The following is a 15,884-nucleotide window of genomic DNA, read 5'->3' as shown; positions in this document are numbered from 1 at the left end:
ATAGCAAAGTTAATATTCAACATGAGAAAACTGACAGTTTGTGAACGGATTTGGAGTGCAGTCATCAACGGTGAGTCAGCCACTTACACACAACAACCCAGGCAACCTGAAGTAGTGCTTGAGAGCAAACCTGATCGTGTTCCAGTTCCAATTCTTCAGCAAATGCCTGACATAATTGCAAGTCAACATGCTAGGAAAATTCCCAACTGCTTGCTAGAATCCACCTGGATTCATAAGCACCCAACTGGGCCAACCTGATTAATCCTCCCACTCTGAGGAGGACCAAGGTGACAACACATTTCAACTGGACCAGGAAGAGTTCAAAGCAAAGTCCTTCATCTTCAGATCACTCAAGTAAAAATGAGGTTTTATGTGTGTCCACCTAGTACTAGTAGCGCCAGAAAGAATGAAGCGACTGGGCCAAAGCCGAAAGGACGCTCAGCTGTGGATGTGTCTGGTGGTGAAAGGAAAGTCCGATGCTGTAAAGATTTTTTCTCCATAGGAACTTGGAATGTAAGATCCATGAATCAAGGAAAGCTGGACGTGGTCAAACAAGAGATGACAAGACTGAACATCAACATCTTAGGTATCAGCGAACTAAAATGGACAGGAATGGGTGAATTTAATTCAGATGACCATCAGGTATACTACTGCGGGCAAGAATCCCTCAGAAGAAATGGAGTAGCCTTCATAGTCAATAAAAGAGTAGGAAAAGCAATACTGGGATACAATCCTCAAAATGACAGAATGATCTCAGTTCGAATCCAAGGCAAACCATTCAATATCACAGTAGTCCAAGTCTATGCCCCAACCACCAGTGCTGAAGAGGATGAAATTGACCGGTTCTATGAAGCCCTACAGCACCTTATAGAAGTAACACCAAAAAATGATGTCCTTATCATCATGGGGGATTGGAATGCTAAAGTAGGAAGCCAAAAGATAACTGGAATAACAGGCAAGTTTGGCCTTGGAGTACAAAATGAAGCAGGGCACAGGCTGATAGAATTTTGTCAAGAGAATACGATGGTCATAGCAAACACTCTTTTCCAACAACCCAAGAGACGGCTCTACACATGGACATCACCAGACGGTCAACACAGAAATCAGATTGACTATATGCTCTGCAGCCAAAGATGGAGAAGCTCTATACAGTCAGTAAAAACAAGACCAGGAGCTGACTGTGGCTCAGACCATGAGCTTCTCCTTGCAAAGTTTAAGCTTAAACTGAAGAAAGTAGGGAAAAGCACTAGGCCACTCAGGTATGAATTAAATCATATCCCTGTTGAATATACAGTAGAGGTGACAAATAGATTTAAGGAATTAGATCTGATAGACAGAGTGCCTGAAGAACTATGGACAGAGGTTTGCGACATTGTACAACAGGTAGCAACCAAAACCATCCCAAAGAAAAAGAAATGCAAGAAAGCAAAATGGCTGTCTGAGGAAGCTTTGCAAATAGCTAAGGAAAGGAGGGAAGCGAAAGGCAAGGGAGAAAAACATACATATACCCAATTGAATGCAGAATTCCAGAGAATAGCTAGAAGAGATAAGAATGCCTTCTTAAATGAACAGTGCAAAGAAATAGAAGAAAACAATAGAATAGGGAGGACCAGAGATCTTTTCAAGAAAATTGGACAGATGAAGGGAACGTTTAATGCAAAAATGGGCATGATAAAGGACCAAAATGGCAGGGACCTAACAGAGGCAGAAGAGATTAAGAAGAGGTGGCAAAATTACACAGAAGAACTATACAAGAATGAGCTTAACGTCCCTGATAATCACAATGAGGTGGTCACTGACCTCAAGCCAGACATCCTAGAATGTGAAGTGAAGTGGGCCTTAGAAAAGCTGAGCAACAACAAAGCTAGTGGAGGTGACAGTATTCCAGCTGAGCTATTCAAAATCTTAAAAGACAGTGCAGTAAAAGTGCTACACTCAATTTGCCAGCAAATTTGGAAAACTCAACAGTGGCCACAGGATTGGAAAAGATCAGTTTACATTCCAATTCCAAAGAAAGGCAGTGCCAAAGAATGTTCAAACTATCGCACCATTGCACTCATTTCTCATGCTAGTAAAGTCATGCTTAAAATCCTACAAGCTAGACTTCAGCAGTATGTGGATCGAGAACTACCAGAAGTACAGGCAGGATTTCGAAGAGGCAGAGGAACTAGAGATCAAATTGCCAACATACGCTGGATCATGGAGAAAGCTAGGGAGTTCCAGAAAAACATCTACTTCTGCTTCATTGACTATGCTAAAGCCTTTGATTGTGTGGATCATAACAAACTGTGGCAAGTTCTTAAAGAGATGGGAGTACCAGACCATCTTATTTGTCTCTTGAGAAACCTATATGCGGGTCAAGAAGCAACAGTGAGAACTGGACATGGAACTACTGATTGGTTTAAAATTGGGAAAGGAGTCCGGCAAGGCTGTATACTGTCGCCCTGCCTATTTAACTTATATGCAGAGCACATCATGAGAAAGGCAGGGCTAGATGAATCAAAAGTTGGAATTAAGATTGCTGGAAGAAATATCAACAACCTAAGATATGCAGATGATACCACTCTAATGGCAGAAAGTGAAGAAGAACTAAAGAGCCTCTTGTTGCGGGTGAAGAAGGAGAGTGCAAAAGTTGGGTTGAAACTTAACATTAAGAAAACCAAGATCATGGCATCTGGCCCTCTCAATTCCTGGCAAATAGATGGGGAAGAAATGGAGGTAGTGACAGATTTTATTTTCCTGGGCTCCAAGATCACTGCAGATGGGGACTGTAGCCAAGAAATTAAAAGACGCTTGCTCCTGGGGAGGAAAGCCATGGCAAATCTAGACAGCACACTAAAAAGCAGAGACATCACCCTGTCAACAAAAGTGCGTATAGTCAAGGCTATGGTCTTCCCAGTTGCAATGTATGGCAGTGAAAGTTGGACCATAAGAAAGGCTGAGCGCCAAAGAATTGAGGCCTTTGAACTATGGTGCTGGAGAAGACTCCTGCGAGTCCCTTGGACTGCAAGGCGATCAAACCGGTCAGTCCTAGAGGAGATCAATCCTGACTGCTCTTTAGAAGGCCAGATCCTGAAGCTAAAACTCAAATACTTTGGCCACCTAATGAGAAGGAAGGACTCACTGGAGAAGAGCCTAATGCTGGGAAAGATCGAGGGCAATAGAAGAAGGGGAGGACAGAGAATGAGGTGGCTGGATGGAGTCACTGAAGCAGTAGGCGTGAGCTTAAATGGACTCCAGAAGATGGTAGAGGACAGGAAGGCCTGGAGGAATGTTGTCCATAGGGTCGCGATGGGTCGGACACGACTTCGCAGCTAACAACAACAACCTATGAGATTAAGCAAACCTGGTAGCAAACCCGTGGTTGAAATGGAAACCATGAATTCCTAAAGTCTTTCCCGCCCCTGACCTGAGGGCATAGAGGCTAAAATACCCCCAATAGGTGGGGAACTCCAAAACAACCCAGTCAGAAGGTCAGGAACGAGTCTATGAGGCAGCAGGAGAAATGGTGCATCAGCAGGAACCCAAACATTTCCCTACAGTTTAACTTTACACTCCAGAGGATCATATCATAGTTGCAGAACATTGCCACAACCATCATTCCTTTCCTTGGGGTCATGACAAAACCAAGGAATGTGAATATCTGAAAGGGCTGCATCACCACTTTTACATATCAGTCTTACTAATAAGGGACGCGGTGGCTCAGTAGGTTAGGACGCTGAGCTTGTCGATCAGAAGGTCGGCAGTTTGGCGGGTCGAATCCCAAGTGCCGCATAACAGAGTGAGCGCCTGTTACTTGTCCCAGCTTCTGCCAACCTAGCAGTTCGAAAGCACGTACAAATGCAAGTAGAAAAATAGTGACCACTACGGTGGGAAGGTAACAGCGTTCTGTGCGCCTTTGGCATCTAGTCATGCCGGCCACATGACCACGGAGACGTCCTCGGACAAGCGCTGGCTCTTCGGCTTTGAAACGGAGATGAGCACCAGCCCCTAGAGTTGGAAACGACTAGCACGCATGTGTAGGGGAACCTTTCCCTTTTTACCTTACTAATACATTCTGGATCTACCCATTCATCCCCTCAAACCCTTATATGGTGGCACCTTTATTTTTAGGGCTATTGTTATTTAGTTTACCTTGATGGGCTGATCTTTGCAGGGTTACCTCTTTCCCATGTAAAATGTAGCTATGATTCATCAAGGTCAAAATGCAATTTTCCTACCAACTGTAGCTTTGATGATACATTAAACGTACCACTGTTTCCCTTGATTCAATTATGGCTTTTCCAATAACTGTCATTAAAACAACAGGTGGGCCAAATATAAGCCATACATTTATCTCCTGGATGATCAAGACTTCACATGAGTTGTTGTGAATCAAGAGGAAAGACAGTTTAGGTGTCTTTAGGCAACATTAACCATCCCCTCATTCAGTATTACTACTGATCTATAACATTTAAATTATAAATAGGTTTTAAATGGATTTAAGCTAATGGTTTCTGATTGTCTGCAATTCTAAAGTGCAATTAACAGGCCACAGGGATTCTTTATCTTTATTCTTAACAGATCACAGGAAACCAGTAAAAAAGATTGGGGTGGGTTTGCTTGGATTAAACCTGTCCACACAGCACATTGCTAAACCTTTCATCTTGTTACTGAGAATGTATGAATGAATGATTAATCCAGCTAGGATGAGCAGCTTGGACACCATCATGGTTGATGAACAGATAATGAACAGCAACCAGTTCAGTTACCCTTGTATTGTAATTGTTACTATTATCTGTGACAAACTCCCAATTTTTGATAGCCAATGTTTCCCCCCAAAGTATAGTGCCTAATGATATCACCTCATGTTGAAGTAAAACTAGATATTCTCCCATAAAGTCCTTGATAAAATCGTTAAAATTTTTTTTTATCCCTGTATCATTTCCCTCTCCGCCAATATTTATAGGAAGGTGAGTTCAACTACAAAATAATTTATAACTTGCAGACTGGATCAAGGACATCGGCAATGAAGTATTTTACTTGGCTGGATAAAGTAACAGTCAATTTTCCAAGCCTTCAATTATGTTTCTTTAACCTTTCAATTATCTTCCAAAAAAGGAGGTACGGGCCTTGCCTAAAAATACCTAAACAGAAGGCCCAGACATAGATCTCTCTCTTACCATACCGTTTTGAACCTCAAATATGTACTGACATCTAAGATCTTATTCAAGAAGGCAGTATTTGTAAGTAACTAGTTTAGCCAGCAATCAATGACAACATTGATTTTATTTAGAATACTAGGTATGCAGCTGTTTTTGGTTTTCGTGTATTTCCCCTTTTTCCAATACAGTATTAAACTTGTTTCTTCTAAATATCTAAGTATTTCTCTGCACCAGCTTCAAAAGGATAATTCTCATGAAAACCTTCCTTGTGGGTAGGCATGCATTATGTATTGTTACAGAGCTGTCCCTGTGTTTCAGGATTGGCAGAAGGTCTATGTGGTCTTACATTTTTAAGCTTTCAATGGGAAAATCTAAAGCACCTTCTGCTCTCTTTTCCTATTGCTGGGATGAATGGAGAAGTCCTCGATAAAAAGGCTAATAGGTCCCCCATTAGATAGTCTAAACTAAGGCAAGGCGAACTTGGACTGCAAGGCGATCAAACCGGTCAGTCCTAGAGGAGATCAACCCTGACTGCTCTTTAGAAGGTCAGATCCTGAAGTTGAAACTCAAATACTTTGGCCACCTAATGAGAAGCAAGGACTCACTGGAGAAGAGCCTAATGCTGGGAAAGGTTGAGGGCAAGAGAAGAAGGGGACGACAGAGAATGAGGTGGCTGGATGGAGTCACTAAAGCAGTAGGCGTGAGCTTAAATGGACGCCAGAAGATGGTAGAGGACAGGAAGGCCTGGAGGAACATTGTCCATGGGGTCACGATGGGTTGGACACGACTTTGCAGCTAACAACAACAAGACAAGAAGTTCAGCCAAATGTCCTTATCTTCTAGTAGAGAACCTTAGGAAGATGGACTTTACCAGTAGGGCTTTACACCACCTTCTCTCCCAACTTGTTGTAATGTCTTATTCCTGCTTATTTAGACATGATCTCTCACTGGAGGCCAAGATATTATACACTGCTCTGCTGTAGATATACTAGAAAGAGGATAGTTCTGCTTTAATGTTTACCTCTGTCATTTCACTGTGGTCCATCACACCACCTCCCCTTCTGTAGGCAACATCTCTCATAGAGCCATTTGGAGATTGTGCAATTTGCACTTTGGAGCCACGGGACATTGGGGATCTTGAAGTAAAGTCTAAATCTTAAATTACGGATATTTAAATAACTGGATATGGAATAATTGGAATAAAAAAAGGAAGGAAGTTCTTAACCTACTTCAACAGCTACCAATGTAGATATTTAACAGGCAGATTAATATGATCATTTATTTCTAATACTGGTAGTCCTTGACTTACAACAGTTCATTTAGTGACCGTTCAAAGCTACTACGGCACTGGAAAAAAGTGACTTATGACTGCTGCAGCTTCCCCATGGTCACATGATCAAAATTCAGATGCTTGGCAATTTGTTCATATTTATGATGGTTGCAGTGTCCCTGTCAAGCCCCGCCGGCCTGCCGCTCGCTCGGGCCTCGACAACGCCTCCGCCGGCATGGGGAAGCAGCCCCTCCCACCCCCAGAAGACCGCCGTCGCCAACACTTGCCTGCCGTCCCCGACCACTGCAGCAACTGGCGGAGCCACCAGCCCCACCTCTCCCTAGCCGTAGGACGCGACCACACGCATATGTGGGTCCCTCCGGTCAGCCAGGGGGCGAGCAAGCCCAAGGGGCAGGGGGGTGGGGGAAGCCTGCTTTCCACAGGCGTACGCCGACCTAGCGGAGGTATTTGACGAGAGGGAGTGTGATGCTCTGCCTCCCCACCGAGCGACGGACTGCGCCATCGAGCTCGAGCCGGGCGTACAGCTGCCAAAACCGCGCATGTACGCCCTGACACCTCGCGAGATGCAGGAACTGCGGCGTTATATTGATAAAAACCTCACGAGGGGGTTCATTCAACCTGCCCGGTCCAAGATAGCAGCGCCGATACTATTCCGGGAAAAGTAGGACGGCACGCTTCGCCTGTGTGTCGACTTTCGTGGCGTCAACACGGTCTGCGTCGAACACCTGTATCCGCTGCCCCTCATGAAGGACCTCCTGGCGCACCTGTCGACGGGTCGCATCTTCACGAGGCTGGATTTACGGGAGGCATATTATCGGGTGCGGATCAGAGCCGGGGATGAGTGGAAGACGGCGTTCAACTGTCCGTTGGGCAGTTTCCAGTTCCGGGTCATGCCGTTCGGACTCCAGGGGACGCCAGCCGTCTTTATGCAGCTGATAAATCAGGTGCTCCACAAGCACCTGTACCGAGGAGTGCTAGTGTACCTGGATGACATCTTGATTTATTCCAAGACCATGGAGGAGCACATCGCCCTTGTGCGCCAGGTACTACGGAAGCTGCTGGCTGCCCGTCTCTACGTGAAGCTCACCAAGTGTGAGTTCCACTAGACGAGGTTGGATTATCTGGGGTATCGAGTGTCCGCAAGCGGCATAGAGATGGGCCCTCGCAAAGTGGAAGCCGTGCTGCAGTGGCAAGCGCCGCGGACGCGACGACAGCTGCAGAGTTTCCTGGGGTTTGCGAACTTTTATCGCCAGTTCATCCCGGGCTTTGCGGCGACAGCCCTGCCGCTGACGGACTTGCTGCGAACGCGGCAGTCTGGGGAGAAGCCACGTCCAGGGCTGAAGCTGGCATGGACCACCACATGCCAATGGGCGTTCGAGACCCTGAAAGCCCTGTTCGCTAAGGAGCCGGTGTTGGCACACCCCGATCCAGACCGACCGTATGTGGTCCAGGCCGATGCCAGCGACATCGCGGTAGGAGCTGTGCTGTTGCAACGGAACACGGAGGGCGTGCTGCAACCGTGTGCCTACTCATCCAAAAAGCTGTCATCCGCAGAGCGCGCATGGGCGATTTGGGAGAAGGAGGCGTTCGCCGTGCGCACGGCCTTGGAGACGTGGCGTCATCTATTGGAGGGGGCTGCCCATCCCTTCGAGGTCTGGACGGACCACAAAAACTTGGAGGTCCTGCAGTCACCGAGGAAGCTGGCGCCCAAGCATGTCAGATGGGCTCTCTTTTTCCGGCGGTTTAACTTCGTTCTGAAGTACGTGCCGGGGGGACGAAACTTTCTTGCCGATGCGCTCTCACAGCTGCCGCAATACAACACTAAACGGGAAGCAGTGGTGCAAGAGCTCATCCCGCCTGGCGTATCCCCGGTCGCGGACCAGGTGGTCTGCAGCGTGGGGGACGATTTGTCCCGTGCCATGGGCGACGCCTTGGCTACAGACACCTGGCTGAAGGAGCATCCCGGCCTTCTCACTATGCGCAACGGCTTGGCCTGGCAAGGGGATAAGCTGTATGTGCCCCAGGCACTGCGCCCCGCCATTCTGCACCGGTGTCACGACGCCAAACAGGCCGGCCACTTCGGCTTCCTAAAGACTTTACACTTGGCACGTCGCCAATTCTGGTGGCCGTGCATGAAGGCGGACGTGGAACAACACGTCCGGGGCTGCCACGTGTGTGCCACAGTAAAACCCCGTGTCGGGAAGCCGTTAGGACTGCTACAGACAGTTTCGGACCCCGAACGGCCATGGCAAGATATTGCCATGGACTTTATTGTCGGGTTGCCGGAAAGCAGGGGCTACACAGTGATCTGGACGGTCATCGACCTTTTCTCCAGACAGGCGCACTTCATCCCCTGCAAGGGGCTGCCATCCGCCAAACGGTTGGCACGACTATTTCTGACACATATCTATCGGCTGCACGGGGTCCCCTGACGGATTATTTCGGATCGTGGGGTCCAGTTTACAGCACGGTTCTGGCGGGAGTTCCTGCGGCACATCGGGTCCACCCAGGGCCTCAGCTCCGGCTACCACCCGAGCACTAACGGAGCCGCTGAGAGGGCCAACGCCACGGTGGAAAGGCTTCTCAGGAGTTACGTGTCATACCAGCAAACAGACTGGGTAGACCTCCTGGTGTTTGCTGAAGTCGCCCACAACAACGCCGTGCACAGCAGCACGGGTTTGACACCATTCCAGGTGGTGGTGGGGTATGATTTCGTCCCTGTCCCTGAGTGTGGACAGGGATCGACGATACCCACCGGGCCTGGGGAGTGGATACACCAATTAGGGGGTGCTTGGAAGACCGCTAGGGAGGCGATGGCGAAAGCCCAGGCACGGGTGAAGGAGCAGGCAGACAAGAAACGGGAACCCTTCGAAACCCCCAAGGTCGGGGAGTGGGTTTACCTGTCGACCAAATACTTGCAGTTGCGGGTACCGAGCAGGAAGTTAGGCCCCAAGTTCCTTGGCCCTTTTCAAGTGGTTCGGGTAATCAACCCCGTGACCGTACGTTTACGGTTGCCAAAGTTTCTAGGGAAGGTCCACCCTGTCTTCCACAGTAGCCTGCTGAGGCCCGCTAGGGGGATGATAGGGAAGGCAGGTGGACACGCACCAGGGCCTGTTCACGGGGATCAGTACGAAATACAGGCAATCCTGGATTCTCGGCTACGGAGGGGGCAAGTGCAGTACCTCGTGATGTGGAAAGGATACCCGCTGGCAGAGGCCTCATGGGTGGGAAAAGGGGACGTCCGGGCAGCTCGTCTGGTCACGGCTTTTCACCGTACACATCCGTCCAAACCGGGGGGTGGCGCCGGGAACTCAGCGGCCTGTCTCCGTGGAGGTCCATCTTGTCGTTCTTCCTTTGCAGGAGGGCAGGTGGTAGGGGAAGCCGACTGTCAAGCCCCGCTGGCCTGCCGCTCGCTCGGGCCTCGACAACGCCTCTGCGGGCATGGGGAAGCGACCCCTCCCACCCCCAGAAGACCGCCGTCGCCAACACTTGCCTGCCATCCCCGACCACTGCAACAACCGGCGGAGCCGCCAGCCCCACCTCTCCCTAGCCGTAGGACGCGGTGCCGGGCTCCCGCCGGCCAGCTGATGGGCGTGGCTTCGCCCGGTCGCCGCGGGACACGCCGGGGCTCCACCGCACAGCTGACTGGCGCGCCCGCTACCAGGCGGCCGGCGGACGCGCGCTCGCCTCGCCGACGAGGACGGCTCCGGGTGCCCGCCAGGCTGGTGGGCGCATCTACCCTGGCTCTTTTGAAGCCTTGGCGGCGGGATCCAGAGCTGCGGGCTGCGCTTGCGCCCGGGCCCCGGGAACACCGCCGTTTGTCTGCCTGCCAGCCGGCAGGCTCCACACCATCAGGAACGCAACCGCAGCCTAAGCCGGAACGGGCAGGAGGCGACAAAGAACTGGTCGGACGGTCAGACCTGCCACTGACAGCCATAGACGGGGGTGTGGCTGTACCCGCGCTGCCACCCACTCTCGCTGGGCGCTCGGACGGACTCGGGGGGGAGCCTGCAATTGCAACGCCAGAACAGACTGGGGCGCATATGGGGGCGGAAGGACAGGCCTTACCTGGGAGGGGGCTCGGCGGGCCGCAGCGGTGCACGCGGTGGGTGGTGGCTATGCAGGGTGATGGGTGGGGCTTTTATGGGGAGGCGGGCGGATGCCGGTTTGCTTTGAAGGGGTGGGGTTAGGGTGTAGCAGCACGATAAAAGAGCGTTGAGGCTGGGTGCCTCAACGCTGACTTTACCGCGGTTTGATTTGTGTGAGGAATAAACCTGGTCACCCGTACCTTTGGAGTGCTTGTGTTTCTTCGCAGAGGACGTCGTGACAGTCCCGAGATGATGTGATCACTTTCTGTGACCTTCTGATAAGCAAAGTCAATGAGGAAGCCAGACCTAACAACGGTGTTACTAACTTAACAACTGCAGTGATTCATTTAAAAATGTGGCAAGCAAGGTCATAAAATGGGCCCAAACTCACTTAACAAATGTCTCACTTAGCAACAGAAATGTCAGGATCAATTGTGGTCGTAATTCAAGGACTACTTGCACATAATTAATCTCTGGGCTTTATTGTTATAATTTGCTGGACTGTTTTTTCTTCTCAGTAGTTATTTATTTATTTATTTACTGTATATCCCACTTTTATTACTTTTATAAATACCTCAAGGCGGTGAACATACCTAAACTCCTTCCTCCTCTTATTTTCCCCACAACATCAGTCATGTGAGGTAGGTTGGGCTGAGAGAAAGGGACTAGTTTAAATTCATTCAGCCGACTTTCATGCCTAAGGTGGGACTAGAATTCGCGTCTAGTTTAGTGCCTTAACCACTAGACCAAATTTGCTCTCATTATTCCCATACAGCAGCCTCAGGTTAGATGGTACAAAATGTATGTCATCAGGAGAAACAACCCTTGCTTTTTTGGAACATACCAGAGCATATTAGCATGGTTAGTTAATTAGGTTTTACTTCCAAGTCATGGCTTTCAGTCAAAGAAACCCAAACCACAGAATTCCATTTTTAATGAAGCCTAAATGCAAAATGAGCATGGAATTTCAACTGACAATTGTACAATACTATTTTACCTGAGAGGGAAAACTTACTGGCAAGTTCTGACCATTGAAAATGTTAGTACTTATAAAAATATTATGTACAATTAAAAAGCAAACATTAATATACAAATGAAGTGTCAGAAAATTTGTGTCTTGAATTTCATATCACTATGTGGTAAAATAAAACAATAGAAACATCTAGTTTCAGCATTCTGTTATTAAGCACATGTAAACATAATCCTTTTATTGTAGATGGAAGTTGAGGCTCAGGCATAAAAAACTTTCCTAAGGCTAGATAATCAGGTGATTTGGGCAGCATGCTGAGTTGTTCAAAAAAAAAAACACGGACACAGCAATAATTCCTCCAGCTCTGCCACTTTGTGTTAACAGGAAAGGCCAATTATGGTTGCAACTCAGTATAGATAGTCCTCGACTTACAACCACAACTGAGCCCAAAATTTTGGTTAAGTGAGTTTTGTCCTGTTTTATGATCTTTCTTGCCACAGTTGTTAAGTGAATCGTGGCAGTTGTTAAGTTAGTAACACGGCTTCCCCGTTGACTTTGCTTGTCAGAAAGTTACCAAAGTTGATCACATGGCTCTGGGACATGGCAACTGTCATAAATGTGAGTCAGTTGCTAAACATCTGAATTTTGATCACGTGACCATGGGGCTGCTACAATGGTCATAAATGTGAAAACAATTGTTAGTTATGTTTTCAGTGCCATTGTAACTTCAAATGGTCACTAAATAAACTTTTGTGAGTTGAGGACAACCTGTATTTCCAAGGAGTAAATATAGGTTCCCACTGTGTTCCCCTCAACCACAATTAAACTTTCAGAGAAGCACTTGAGGGCACGTAGAGCAGAGGTGGACAATTTCTGTTTTTCCATGTTTAGTCTGGCTCCAATTCCCAACATCAGTTTTATTTATGCTTGTTAGATGTATATGCTACATTTTTCCCCCCAAGAAGCTCAGAATAGTATATGTAGCACTCTTTGCTCCATTTCTCCCCTAACAATAACCCTGTGAAATAGGTTGGGCTGAAGGTAATGATCTGAAGGTGGATTTGAACATCTGAAGTTTGCTAAACTTTCCTTAGGAGCCCCAAGCTGCTGATCTTCCACTTGAAAGTCACTTGCCTTTTTGACACCTTATACCAGGCCTTTTCAACAAGCGGTACGGGTACCACCTGTGGTGCATTGGCACCTGGCAGGTGGTACACGACCATCTTAGAAAAGTGGTAGTGGGGGAGGGGAATGAGCTGAACCGGTGGCAGCACCGTACAAGCCTGAGCGAGAGATGGCTGGAGCTGCAGGGCTGTCAGGGCTCAGTGGAAGCGCCAGGATCAGCGCCAGGCTCCAGGTGGAGCTCGGCGCTGATCCTGGTGCTTCAGCTGAGCCCAGAAGAAGCACCGATCAGCTGGAATGTTGCAGCATCTCCAGGGTCTTGTGATTTACATTCAGATGCTTGGCAACTGATTCATATTTATGATGGTCACAGTGTCCCAGGGTCATGTGAAGTGACCAAAACCTGCTGCAACCACCCAGCAGATGGGGGGAATAAAAACCAAACACCCCCCAACCCCACCCCCGCTGCCAATCCTCAACAGAAATGCTCACAACAATGAAAAGCTCCGACAGGAGGAAGAGCGCTGCCAGGCAGGCAGGTACGTGTCTTGCTCAGCTGTGGCTTGGGGGGCAGTTTTTTCAGTGCCATTGTAACTTCGAAGAATCACTAAGCGAACTGTTGTAATTCGAGGACTACCTGTACTTCATCACTTTTTTCCTTTTTTTGGGGGGGTCACGTTTTTGACACCTTGCTAGGCGACTGGTGGTACTCAGATGTTGCCATATCCTAAAAGTGGTACAATGGGTGAAAAGGTTGAAAAGCCCTGCCTTACACTAATGACAAGCTACAAAGTCTTATAGAAATAGTCTATGGAGATTCTCAGTCATCCAGGTCATGGTTGTCCCAAAGGTACTTTCTGAAGAACTGAAGAAGCTTCTTGGATGAGAAGTGAAACATCTTCAAAGAAAAACAAAGAAAGTCCAGTTGCCTTCTGAAAAAAGCACTTTTGGGACTTAGAGAAATAGCTCTCTACTATAATTATTCTCTCTGCCCTGTCCACATCACACAAAAAATGAGCCTTCCCCTCCAACTATTGGAGACTTCAGTTATCTGGAAAGGAAGTCAAACCTGAAAGAAGTAATAGAGATGGCCTAAAGCCACCTATTTCAAATATAGGAGATGACATCATCAAGAAAGAGGAATAACACCCTGGTTTTGCCTCTTGACAGGGTCTAGGAAAAAAGTAATATGCTCCCCATTTTGCTCAAAGATGATGAGGGAATAGCATTTGTACAAGAGAATACCAGTTGCACAAACTTTCAAAAGTGCAACCTATAACCAAGGCAGCATTAAAATTGGTAAAGGGGAAATGGAAAGAAAATTTTCTGCTTGAACACTGGATGCTGGGGAAGCTCTGTAAATAGAAAAGGGGAGAGAAGATTCACGGAAGCCAGAAGGTAATGAAAAATAATTGGAGTAAAGCAAGAATTACTTGCAATGGGAAAATGAACTGCCTCATAAGGTAGTTCTTATTTAGGGATTTAAATTGGGATTAGCAACTCTGTTGTTAAGCAAAGCAGTCGCTAAGTGAAACCATGTCTGTGCCTAAGTTCTTACTTCAGTTTTCCTGTGCTTTACAACATGTGAAAGTTGTAAATGTGAGGTTTGATTGCAAAGTTACTTATTCATCAGTTTTGTAACTAACAGTCGCCGTACAAGGCAGTTGCTAAATGAGGACTACCCATAGTTTGCAAAATCACAGCTGCTCCTGCTGAAAACACAGATATGTCTTTAAAATTTGTTTTAGACTGGAAGATATTATTTGTGGATCATGAGCTCAATGAGGAAACCAACATCTGACTCAATGCAAGAATCTGCATTAATGACAATCAGCTAACACAGCTGAATTACCAGATTATAACTTCAAACCTTCCAGAAATCTGGATAACTGAAAAGGAAGCTATTTAAGTTGGCAAATTGCAATACATATTACTACACAGCTATAAAATGCCATTGTTGCATGACCTATTTAAAATTTTTCATTAACAATGGCATTTGTAAATATCCACAATTTTCTTGGGACTCTAAGTATCTTCATACCATCAATAGTTCCTCAGCACTAACAAGCTATTCTCCAAAGCACCTGAAGGCAGGACAAGAAGCAACGGATGGAAACTAACCAGAGAAGCAACCTAGAACCAAGGGGAAATTTCCTGACAGTCAGAACAATTAACCAGTGGAACAACCTGATTCCAGAAGCTGTGAATGCTCCAACACTGGAAGTTTTTAAGAAGAGACTGGACAGGGTTTCCTGCCTGAGCAGGGGGTTGGACTAGATGACCTCCAAGGTCCCTTCCAACTTTATTATTATTAACATGAAAATGAACTATGTAATAGTAATACTAAGAAGGTTGTCATGTTTTTCAGAACTATAAGAATAAAATACCATCAGAGATTAACTGAGATTCTTGTCAATAGAAATGCATAGACTAGTCCTATTTCTAACAAATATAGGATTCAGAAGCTTAAGTATATGTCTGAACCTGCAGAATACGTATTATGAAATGTTTACCAGATTATACATACCTGAATTATCATTAAATCTAAACTTTCACCCTTGTTTTCTTCAACCTGGCTTGATTTAATGACCTCCAGTCAAGAAAAGAGAAGGCAGAAATCTTTTTTTCAATCCTGGCAAGCTGAGATCACAATGTTATTAATGTCTGAAAGCCTATATGGATAGTGGTTTCTTCGCTAAATAAAAACTCCCAAATGCTATAATATTAAAAAAATATCAGTCAGTTTTTTTAAATAAAGATTAGACTCTATGAACAAAAAAAAAACCATCAGAAAAAGTTATTTTTATTAATTTCTCTCTCTTTGCAAAATTTTCTGTCCTTTTGAAAACCTGCTTCAGAAGCTTGGGGAATTTCCAGAGTGCTGTTGGAGATGGTGCCAGGGTGCTCCAGGGGAAGATAAAGCTGGCAAAAATAAAATAAAAGCTTTTCCCTCCATCATCAAGGGAATTATGAGCAGAAATGAGACTTCCATGGAAGAAATAGTGAAAGCTCTGTGAAAAGCAGAACTGACAACTGTGGCGGAATGAAGAGAAAGCAAGTAGGCCAGATCTTCAGTCATTCCTCTCCAAATAAGAAGAGGACATGAGATCACCCACAAGTGCTCCAGACAGCTGCTCTTCATGAGGAGACTGCAAGATTTATCACACACAAAGCTAATGCAAAGCCTGGAATAGTGGCAAATTCCCTGAGACTGAAGGCTCCAGGCCTCTATCTTCAGGCCCAGGCTCAGCACTGCTACAGGGTGTTGC

At 46.7% G+C, this 15,884-nt stretch overlaps 1 protein-coding gene across 2 annotated transcripts in view; it reads right to left on the bottom strand.

Moving 5' to 3' along the window:
* The window catches only part of ANKRD6 (ankyrin repeat domain 6), a 92,123-nt gene that overhangs the window by 32,290 nt on the left and 43,949 nt on the right, over positions 1–15,884 (bottom strand). The gene's annotated exons all lie outside the window — the stretch shown is intronic.

Source organism: Vipera berus (genome assembly GCF_964194415.1).
Source record: "Vipera berus genome assembly, chromosome: 1".
Lineage (NCBI taxonomy): Eukaryota > Metazoa > Chordata > Lepidosauria > Squamata > Viperidae > Vipera > Vipera berus.
Note: the sequence above shows the minus strand (reverse complement) of the source record. Positions and strands in the feature narration are given on the sequence as shown.